Source organism: Poecilia formosa, unplaced genomic scaffold (assembly GCF_000485575.1).
Source record: "Poecilia formosa unplaced genomic scaffold, Poecilia_formosa-5.1.2 Scaffold605, whole genome shotgun sequence".
NCBI classification, from domain to species: domain Eukaryota; kingdom Metazoa; phylum Chordata; class Actinopteri; order Cyprinodontiformes; family Poeciliidae; genus Poecilia; species Poecilia formosa.
In genome coordinates, this window is record NW_006800544.1 from 26,527 (window position 1) to 38,264 (window position 11,738).

Sequence of the window (11,738 nt, forward strand, 5' to 3'; positions counted from 1 at the left end):
CCATTCGTCATGAACACATGGGTGTAAAGCAACACATTTGATCAAATTTGATTTTGTTTGGAACATTTTTTTATCCATTTCACATTTTAAAACTTTAATGAAAGCTTAGTAATCCCTGGACTCTGTCATTAAAATCAACATTTTAAAATCTGCCACATTATTGGGGCTGATAAGTGAAGAGGAACAGGAACTGCAATCCTTCCCAGTTGATGACTCCTAAGAGAGCAGACATTGCAGCAGATTGCAGTTTGTTGTCACCATGAATCACAATGTCTCTTGGCTGCAGCCGCTTTTGTCAGTCTGACCACACCGTTTAGAGGCTTCGCTTTCAGAGCAAAATATCACTGCTGGTGTCCAAAGGCAGGGATTCCTCACCAAAAATGCTCATAACATATTTACATTATACAATCTGATAAAAATATATTTTTCTATGACTATCTAGATAAGTAGTAATGTGAAAATAGCTTCCTCTCCTCCTGATAAAGGGTTCCTGTGGATAGCCAAAGGTCAGTAAATGTTGATCGGACCATTAAACGGACACACATGTCAAAAACAAAACACCGCCACAGCCAGGACACACTTTGAACAAAACACAAACATTTAGAAATTGCACAACAGCTCTAAAAAAATTCTGCAAATACTGATGCAAATAAGAAAGCAGCATATAGGAGCTGAACTGGTTTTGAAGGAAGAAGATCACAGGGGGCGTCCTGCGACTGCTAAAACAAAATGTGTGCACAGAATCATTATGCAGCACATGACAAATTAAGATTTGGATGAATAATGTGATCCATAAACTTTGACTTTTTGTTGCAACTTTGTGGCATTATACAAGAGGAAATGCGATTTACATAACTCTAAATTGGGAGACAGATGACATCCAGCTTAGATAAAAAGCTCAAAAGTTAGCTAATTGTTACCTTATTTACATAAAAATGACAGGAAGTATCACCATGTCGTCTTTTCACTGCGGCTTTTGTTCATTAGATAGTTTGGTTCAGGAAAAGCACAAAATGATACCTAAAATACATTTGAATTATGCATAATTTGCAAAGCTGAATGCCATTTATGTTCTTTTCCCTCTTCTGGCAGAAAACTCTGGTTTCAATTTTTTTTTTTAAACGATGGGTACGTTTATTTTATTTTCTAATAGAAAATTTTGAAGTAAGACTGTCAATAGGAATTACTTTTACAAAAGACTTTAGACTTTAGTTTCATATTGCAACTGAACAATCACAAAATTAAATGTAATTTATTGAGATTTTATGCAATAGAGCAAAACAAAGCAGTGGAAAATCTGGGGGAAAAAATCACATATATGTTCAACCCTCTTTGTTGAAACAAGTTGGAGTGAAATCAAAGAGTGCCAAAAAAGCACCTGTCCATTTAGTCTATTCTGTTTTTTAAATAAATGTAGGCATATGAAAATCTATCACAAGATAACTTAATAGTCACAAGTCCCCAGCAGGGTTTGGTGTCAAATAAATTGTGTTTTTATTGAGGAAAACTGTCTTGCAAGGAATATTTTTTGTCACAAAGCCACAGCAGATTGCGGGCCCCCATGCCTCAGTGGACCCCTCATTTCGACACAGCTGTCAAAAGCAAATAGTGATAGGAGAGCCCCGGCTTTTGACAGCTGCTGACAGAGATCAGCGCTCAAGGCTCACATCCAGTCGTGTTTAATTCAAAGACCTTTGTAAGAGCGTCGGCTCAAAGTCTGAAGGCTTTAACAAGTTTTAAACCACTCAGCCTTCGATTGGGACCGTATCTCTCTGCAGTCTTTGCTTTTTTTTGTGATGTGCTGAAGTGGCATGAATTAAGTGTTGGTATTTTAGTTTTAACATTTTAGCACCATTTGTTTATTACCTGCGTCTAATGATAGGTTCACACCTTACTTTAATTTCCTGACTGTTTATTTTCATTCGAAGCAATGTTGAGCTCACTTTTATTGGTGTAATGGACCAAGTAAGTAAAGCACAAGGACAAAGTTGTACTTATTTTAGAAAGGTGGGTTTATTTACCATAAAATTCAAAAGAACATACAAATAAATATGACAGGGCCTCAAAAGAAATTGAATGAACTACACAAAGTTTAAGTTTGATAGTCAAAACTGTAAACTAATAGGTAAACAGAAAACAACAGACCTACCCAACGAAAGACGAAGCAGATGAGAGAAGTTTGGCACAAAATGGGAACCCAGCCGTTACATATTACTGAACAAAATGAACCAAACAACACTAACAGATAACTTACAATTAAAGTTACTAATAAATTAATTCATACGTCATATAAAATAAGCAACATTTAGGCCATTCTGTCTTTTCCTTGATGGAACTGTAATTAGTATTGCCCAATCAAAGTTTCCTATCTGCATTCCTATCTGTATTGCTGCACATCAGAGGTGAATTGGTAAAATAAAAGAAAAAAATCAGTAAGTAAATGTTGAACATGCAGAAGCTATATAAATAGAAGAAATGCAAAGCGTCAAATTGACATTTAATATGTAAAAAAAGCTTGAGGGTTTGGCAGGTTCATTTCTAAATACCTGCAAGACTCGACAATCACAGGAAAATATCATCAGTCAGTATACGCCATTCTTTAAGAGCAATGTTTGTCTTTTTTGTTCAGAATACTTTATATTTGTTTTTTTCCCTTCATTTTGTTCAAATATTTAGCCCTCAGCAATGAAAAACACTCACATTAATTTTAAGAAACAAATTTGCTCTGATGCTGTCATAAAACTATACGTGGAGCTAATTTGGTTGATTTAAATATTGCTGGTGGGAAGCAACTAATTTAAAAAAGTCGTAACACACTGTTTATATTTGATTACTTCACCATACATTTTAATTTCCCTGCATCCCACCAGCAAAACTTACTGATCAATATGTAGATAACTGTTACCTAAAATTATATATTTGAAAATAATTGGCACAATTACTCAGATCCTAAACTGCTTTTCTATGTTAATTTATTTTCCCACAGAGTCTGAGAGCAAAGCTGAATTAATTACCAGCATCTCAAGGAGGATTCTGGCTTCCACGTTTAATTTTTTCTACCTTTATTATTGATCAGCGTTATTTCATCAGCTGGGGAACGACAGAGAAGGCAGAGGGGATTCTCGTTTTAGTCTGATGAAACATGATGTCAGTGGGACGCAATTACATCTGTCTGTCAAACACTAAAGACACTGATACGAATAACCCGCCGTCTTCATCCTGTTTGGGTCCTGAGTAGGAATTTAAAATCACTTGTTTTTTTCATTTTCTATGCTTTTACACATGAAGTCATGTTGAGTGTTGTTTTTGAGCTCTCTGCCCAGGGCGCCATGATCTGGAGGGGACTCTCGGGGTGTTTAATATTTCATCTGTAAAGACCGTGTTGGCACAGAAAGAAAATATGATCATGACTGGCTGGTTATTCACAAATCAGACTCTGATTTGACGCTAAATTAAAGGGATATTTCACAATTTTTATAAAGAACCTGGACTGCATTTCATCATTTCTAATTCCCAGTTCTAAAGAACAATTAAAAGTCCATTTCTATGTATTACTTAACAGTTATTTTAGAACCCAGAAAAGTCAGTCCGTCCGTCCATCCATCCATCCATCCATCCATCCATCCGTCCATCCATCCGTCCGTCCGTCCGTCCATCCATCCATGGTGGTGCCTATCTCCAGCTCTCAAACGGGCGAGAGGCGGTGTCCAGAACAGACCAAAACATTTTTATTATGCCAAAGTTTATGAAACTCAATTGAAATGCTTCCTTTTAACCACACATAAATAAAAACTTAAAAGAAAATGTTGTTTTTCTCCCTGCTCTTTATTAATGTTATCTTTACACTTTTTCTGCTTGCTCCATTAAAATCTAAGGAAAAATAAAATCCAGTCTGTTGGTGGGAAAAAATGGTAAAATACTGTTATTTTAGGACTTTCATACCACACTTTAGTCAACATTGTAGCTTATTTTAAACATGCTATACAAATAAGCTTCGCTTGCATGTATCTTTATTAGATTTCTTTAATTTATCCAACTACAATTTAACAAATGGAAACTCCTGCTGAAAAAAGATCAAGAAAATAAACCGTCATGAATTTTTAATTTAGGCCCAACCACAAGAGGCATGATGCTCCGTCCGATCGACTGCAGGCTTTGATGAGCCACTGAGAGTTGGACGCATCACTCTCATCTCTCCAAGGAATCTAATTAAAGCTGAGACGTGCGACCACTCGCTGAGATGAATGACATATTTCTACTTACGCCTCAAAGCCAGTTCAGCCTTGGAGTTTCCTACAACCTAAAGAGAAAACATACGGTACTAAAAAAGGCAATTTTACTCTACATCCCGTACAACTGGGCTGTGATAATGTGTGTTGAAATGTGGGTGATGTGATTTCATGCCTACTATACTGTACTGCCTGTAAATAATTTATAATTTTTACCTCACTGTTGCCTTTTTCCACAAATGCATCAGGGAGTTCTTCCCAGTTGAAGCGCCTTACGCTGCAGACTTACTCATTATATCCAAACAGAGACACACATACTCAGCGTGAATTGTCCAACCGTGTGTTTTTCCTCTTCTCTCCACCCCAAATCACAATGAGAAATTACAGGCTGTTAGAGAAATCACAGGCTGTTGAGCCAATAACAAGAACGAGCCATTTGTAGCATGCTGTGTCATTCATTTCATGTCATTTCTCATCATTATGAAGGTCTTAATGCAGCACACAATCACTCTGTCATTATGTGAGCAGGAAAGTATCTATGAAAGCTACAGAACAACTCAGCATGTTTCACTTGATAGTGGTGGCTATTTAGGTAATGGTGCTATAATTTTTAGGAGATCTTGTTAGTTTTTTCAGCCAAATTCTGCGTTGAGAGAGTACAGATGTCTGCCTGGACGCTGCTAAACTCCAGGTGGAGAAAGTTTAATCTTAAACAGCGTTACCAAATCAAATCTAATTTTATTTGTCTTTTGGGCTGCAGGTGAAATATGGGAGCGCTTCTTGTCAGAAATGAAATTGCAACACAGAAGCATTAAATATCTCATCTGTACAGCGAAGATGACTTTTAACTCTCAGTCTGACCTTTGAAAAATGCCTCTAAATAATAACTTTGGTGTATGATTAAACCCTAATTATATCACATTTTAGAAATATCACCTTTTGACTCCACACTAAAAACTGATTGGAAGTGCTTGAAGTGGAAACACAAATCAGAGGTAACTCCCAGCTGCTATAGAAGTGCTCTTGATGAATCCACACAAATCTCCAAAGGTTGCATTTTAACCTGGCAGCTCCGTGGCATGAATCCGAAGCAACATGTTATTGCAGTTGAATCACCTGTTCTGGACTAAATGGAGGTGAAAATACCTGACATTTTCCTCCCACTTGACGCCTCGGTAGCTGGCATGTGGCGCTACAGAGAAATGTCACAGCAAGCGGCGACAGTGTGTGAGCTCTTTGACACGAGATGCAAGCCCACACTGCAGCTGTGCGTGACAGTGTTTTTCATGCTGTTGTATGTTGTGGCTGTGCAGGGACATACATTGACTTATCTCAATGCACTGCTGGCTACATATAGGAGAAGACTGCAGCAAATCACAAGAAAAGATTGGTTTTTAATGTCGTGACAAACTTTGAGCATCAAAAGAGATGACGTTGTTGTCTTTGTGTCATGGAGCAGATTCGGGACAGCAGAGGAAAATTGTTTTTTAGTCAAACCATCCATCATGTCAGGGAGATGAGACCTAACTGTGGTGACAAATTGTCAGGAGTAGTCGATGTTTTAGGTCAACAGACACACAAAACTTATCTTACACGTAGCCTTAACACAAATACAACACATTTTCTTTTTATATTTGATTTGTATGCTCTCTATTGTCACTCACCGTAAGACAAAGACATATTACTCTATGCTTTTTTATGCTGTTTACATTTTCCAGCTGTGAGTTGCCAGCTGAAAGCCATTGTACACAACCCAAGCATTTTGACAAAAAAATGTGCCTGTCTCTTCGTAGTCACTGTGCCCACACAGACACTATAAATGTTTGTGAGCCCTGCCAAGAAAGCTGATTTCAACGTATCAGTGATAACTCCAGATACAAAACCAAAAGGGCTCAAAGTTCCAGTTTTTGACAAATGCTATCTAACCCCATCACCATACTGAAACAAATGTTTGTACCAAATGTTTGTACCAAATGTTGTCATCTTATATGCATCAAACATTTAATTAAGGATAATGATCATCATATTTTTACAGATTTTTGTTAAATTTCTTTAGAGAAACCTAGTTTAGTGTGAACTATTCAAATCATAAAAATAAATACAATAATACAGTTTTCATTATATTATAAAACCTTAAATGGTGAAAATTAAATAAAACTGACTTTTCTTTTATGGATAAATCAGACATTGTCAATACCTGGATAGATACAGCAGATATATTACACAAAAAATAGCCACTTAAAAGCAGTGAAAGTTAGTGTTTAAATATTTTTAGGTAACAATGTGTCCATATTTTAGACAAAACATATTTAATTACTGTGGAGCTCTATTGAAATTTTGACAGTATAATGTCCCAGCTGTACCTGAACGCAGCATGCGCAGCTGTTGGGAAAATCCCCCTCATATGCCTTACATTTGCTATGATCCAAAGAGGTTAGTTTGACTGGATACTGCAGGTAGCAATTAAGACATCAGATGACTTTTCTCCATGTTGACATTTAGCTCCAGGTTGTTTCCGGTGAGTAATTCAGTTAAGTGCCAAGTCAAACATTAATGCTGTTGTGAAACACTGACATAAAGTACACCTTTTTTTCTCCACTGTACCTGCTTAAAAACACGTTAATGTTTCCTCTCTGTATGTTTAGGTGTCATTTTTGAAAGTTGACCTACAGAACATTACATTTTCCACTTAGTTATGCATGAAAAATGTACATGTTCATCAAGTATAAAACAATAAGCTTTTTCTTTTCCCACACAAGCCGTTTACAGCAGCTGTTAACAAATTACGGCACTCCTTTCTTCTCCTGACGGCTCTAAGACCGCAAATGGAAACAGAAAAATTTGGGATAAACACCAGACATTTGTTGTTCAACAATGATTGAGTGAAATTTTTTTATTTACATTTTTTTAAATTTATTTTAAAAATGTGTATGTTTAAAAAAAAAGGTATGTGTACCAATGATATACACGTAATTCTGCACATAAAAAAATAACTAAAGTATCTAAAAACTAAAACTACCACTATAACTAACAAAAACTAAACTGAAAGTGAACAATATCTAACTGATAGCAACTAATAAAAACTATCAAACAAACTCCAAAAGCTGATTAAAGGTAACAGAACCAGACAGAGACACAATGAAATAAAATTAAACAATAACTAGAAAATTCCTGAAGAAATTTAACCGGGGCCTGCCAAAGTGTGCCCGTCGTTTGGAACCTAGTGTTCTGATGCTACAAATTAGCATTAATTTGTAGAAAGTTAAATAAAGCTGCAATGTACTCAACAGCATGTGGAGAGCCTCAAGCATGTTGAGTAGCATGGACTTATGCCATTCTCAATGTTAAAATGAGTGTATAAGCTAAATTTAGCCAAAATGCTAATGTTAGCCTAAATGCTGGCAGTAGCATGTGGAGCATCACTGGCATGTTGTTTTAATTTGTCTTGTGCCATTCACTATACTAAACATGTCTAATTAATAAGCAAGCTAGCTAATAGCTAACTTTAGGAAAAAGGCTAATGCGCATGGCAGTGCACTAGTGGGGGGCAATGAAATTATAATTTCATTGCCTCAAATATATATGAGAGGGCTATTTGTCGTCTCAAATAGTCCTGCGATTCATATCTGTAGCTCGATCACAGTAATTGCAGTGATGAGAGAAAGATTGTGTGCGCTGAGCTCTGAAATTTCTGAGAAATGTATGAAAATGAATGGCTGAGAGCCTGAGTGTTTACCCTGTCACTTGATTTTGCTCTGATGCACCTTGACAGAGAACCGTAAGCTCTAGAGAAATTTCGAAAACATTTTACCGGAGCAGGCATTCAGTGCGATTTCATGACCAACGTTCATACCAATAGAGTGATTTTTGTAGGCATGAGGGCGATTTCAAAATTGTTTTGGGGTCAAAAATCCACTCATTTTCTCACTCTAAAAAAGAGTCAGTTGGTGTCAGTTACATTCTAAGGTTCGGCAAAGGCAAGGTTCGGCTTGCAAAGCAAGGCAGTCACTGCTCTTCCCAATGTCATGCTAATGGCATGCCCAAATAAAAAATTCAAAAGTATTATAACTCTCAACATTAGTGAACAAACAGCATCATCCACTCTATATCTTAAATGTATTTATCATTTCACTCAAGATAACTTTAACAGGTGGAAAATTGCCTCATGTCTCTGTCTTTCACTTTCTGTTAAATTGAGAGTTCACAAAGTCTCGAATCCACAAAGCAACAGCAAAAATCATATTAAGTGTCCAATATTTTGACCCTTTATGACACAAAATAAATCCCAGTTTTCTTAGGTGACCTTGGAGCCAAATAACTGCAAAGCTGTTGCCTGGTCACACCTGGAAATTGCACACTAATACTTGCTGACTGAAACTACAAGTCTTTCATGGGGAGAGATGGAGCTGACAACACTGATAACGGGGACGGATTCATCTTCCCTGCTCTACCATTCATCATTTTGTTTCACCTTGGTGTAAAGGTTATATGTCTCAATAGAGCTGCTGCTGCAGTTTCAATGAGCTGAAGTCTTTTGTCACAGGACGAGAGACTTATCTTTAAATTCCTCCACAGCGAAAGTGGGTCACTTTTGAACTTCATCTTGGTTCCTTTTTGTCTTAACTGAATTAGATTTTGTTTTAAAGTCACAGTTGGATCATTTAAGAAGATCCAACGGCGACTAAATAGCATTTTTTTCAGTACTGTGAATCTTCAGTGCAGACTGACGTTTTTCTGCTGTACCACCAAATGTTCATGAAAAACCATTCTGGTACAAAGTGTAAAATAAATCTGAGTCCATCCTGCGCTCATCATTTCCATTTGAAACACCCTATTCCCCGGATAATAACACTGCATAAATAAGCATTTTATTGAAAATTTGAGAGCTAATCACAAGGGATGTTTTTGTACAGCAAAATTATTGTTCCTCTCAATTTTGAACTAAATGAAGAAAAAAAACTTGTCCCACCCAATCTCTTTTAAGCTTTTTATGCTCCCTGCCAGACAAATGTGTTTCTTGTAAGTAAACAATATCTGGTTTTAATTTTTTCAGGTAAGTATAGACTCTTTTTCTTTTTATAGGGCTATTCATTCCTTTAACATTAAATGTTACCAACTTCAAAGGACTTATTAACATTGGCTATGATAAAAGTCAACCAGCAAATTCCCTCTTTCTCCAAGTAACCAACCAAAGCCAAAATGAACAAATCCTACTCCATCTCATCTCTCTGATTTTGGTAGGGGTGGCAGGGGGGGAGGGCATGGACAAAGGAGGACACAAAAGGATAAGACAATACATTTAACATTCACCACTCTTCTCTATTGCCAACTCAACATCCTGGCAACCAAACATAAACCTAACATACTGACTCGAAGATGCTCGCCTCTCCTTCTTTCTAAACTAACATATAAACCGAGCCTGTAAGCTCTCATAACATTTATAATTGCAAAAACAAACGCTATCGAATTTCCCTTGGAATATACATCTTAGCCATCAGAGAAGCACTCCTTGGCCATCCAGATGTATGGGCAATTATACATTGTAGTAAAATATTGGCAAACCAATGAACTGTAAGCAACATTCCAAACTTCCATCCATCCATCCATCCATTTTCTTCCGCTTCATCCGGGGTCGGGTCGCGGGGGCAGCAGCTTCCGAAGGGAGGCCCAGACTTCCCTTTCCCCAGCCACTTCTTCCAGCTCCTCCGGGGGAACCCCAAGGCGTTCCCAGGCCAGCCGAGAGACATAGTCCCTCCAGCGTGTCCTGGGTCTTCCCCGGGGCTTCCTCCCGGTGGGACGTGCCCGAACACCTCACCAGGGAGGCGTCCAGGAGGCATCCTTACCAGATGCCCGAGCCTCCTCGACGTGGAGGAGCAGCGGCTCTACTCTGAGTCCCTCCTGGATGGCCGAGCTTCTCACCCTATCTCTAAGGGAGAGCCCAGCCATGGTCGTTGACATCTGTTGTGCCAGGCTGTTGATAAATTTAAAGGCTTCATGTGCGGAGTCGAAAAAGCGGGGTCCTCCGACTTCTGGTTGGACCTTCAAACGTGCCGGATAGATGAGGTAGGAGGGGATGTTTCTTGCTTATTGCTTGCAGCGCAGGGACGAGCTGTTTTCGGCGTCTGGCTAATTCTGGACTCATATCAGGGAAAAAGCTCATTTTCCTGTTGTCGAAACTGACATTTCCTCTCTTTTTAGCCAAAGCCAAAATCTTCTCACAATCTTGAAATCGCAGGAGACGAACCAAGACGGGTTTCGGGGTGGTACGTGGTGGTTCACCCGGTCTAGGCTCCATAGTCCCGGTTCTGTGTGCTCGTTCAATTTTCACTTCCAGCCGCTGAGCTGCTGGGCCGCCAGCTCCCAACAGCTCCGGTATCCAGGTTGTGAAGAATTTCACAGGGTCCATTACCTCAGAGCCTTCTTTTAGTCCCAACACTCGAATATTATTTCTACTGCTATAATTTTCAAGCTGGTCAATTTTCTTTTTAAGGAACTCGTTGTCCCCTTTCAGCTGCTTCGTCAGTTGTTTCAGCTCGGATATAGCGTCCTCGGTTTGACTGATTCGATTCTCAGCCTCTGCTACCCTCGTTAGCACTTTGTCCAACGTAGCTTTCACTCCATTGATGGAAGTCTGGAGCTGTGCTGAGCTCAAGTCAATTTTCTCCGAAAGACTCTTATTTAATTCACGTATTGAGTACACTGGGGAAGTACTCCCCCAAACTGGGTATCTCCCTCTTCATCCGGAGTTGAACCCATGTCCCGAGCCGCCATGTCAGTCTCGCTTCGGCTGGAGTTAGCCTTGGCTACCACTTCTTTGCTAGCAACAGATTTTTCATCCTTCTTATCTTTCTTTCGGTCTTTGTTTCAAAGTTGTGAATCCATTCCACATTACTTGTCTTTTAGACTTTATTTACCCAGTCCACGATTTGGTTTAGCGTTGTTTTTTTTATATTATATTAATGGATAAGTTAGAGAGCGCAGGTCAGGCACGTCTGCTCAGTTACACTGCATCCGCGGAAGTCCATTAGTATATTTTTAATTAGCAAATCAGTCCATGTAATGTGTTCGCAAAACCTAATTAACTCTAAGTAACCCAAATTAAGATGTCCGGATAGAAAATTAAAATACAAAACATGAAAAATAGAAAATAATTAGAGTTTTACATGAAAAAAAAAATACTTTTGGCACTCTGGAAGCGGCCAGCTGCTTTATATTTTTAAGCGAGAAGTTGTGTAATACACACAAAGTGAAGATCTGTCTTTCCACTTTAATAAGTCTTGTGAGTGTAATTTCTTGTACAAACAACTGAGCTGTTAAAGTGATGAAGGGAAACTCTGTGTCTCCAAGCAACAGTCAAGTTTCCTGCTGTGGGCAGATGACCATGTGAAGCATGAGGAAATTAAATATCTTGTCCCAATTTAACTGAGATTTTGATGAATTAAACATGGATTTCCATTTTGTCCACAGAGAGCATATTCATTGCAGGGAAATTGAGTTTTCATGGAGCAC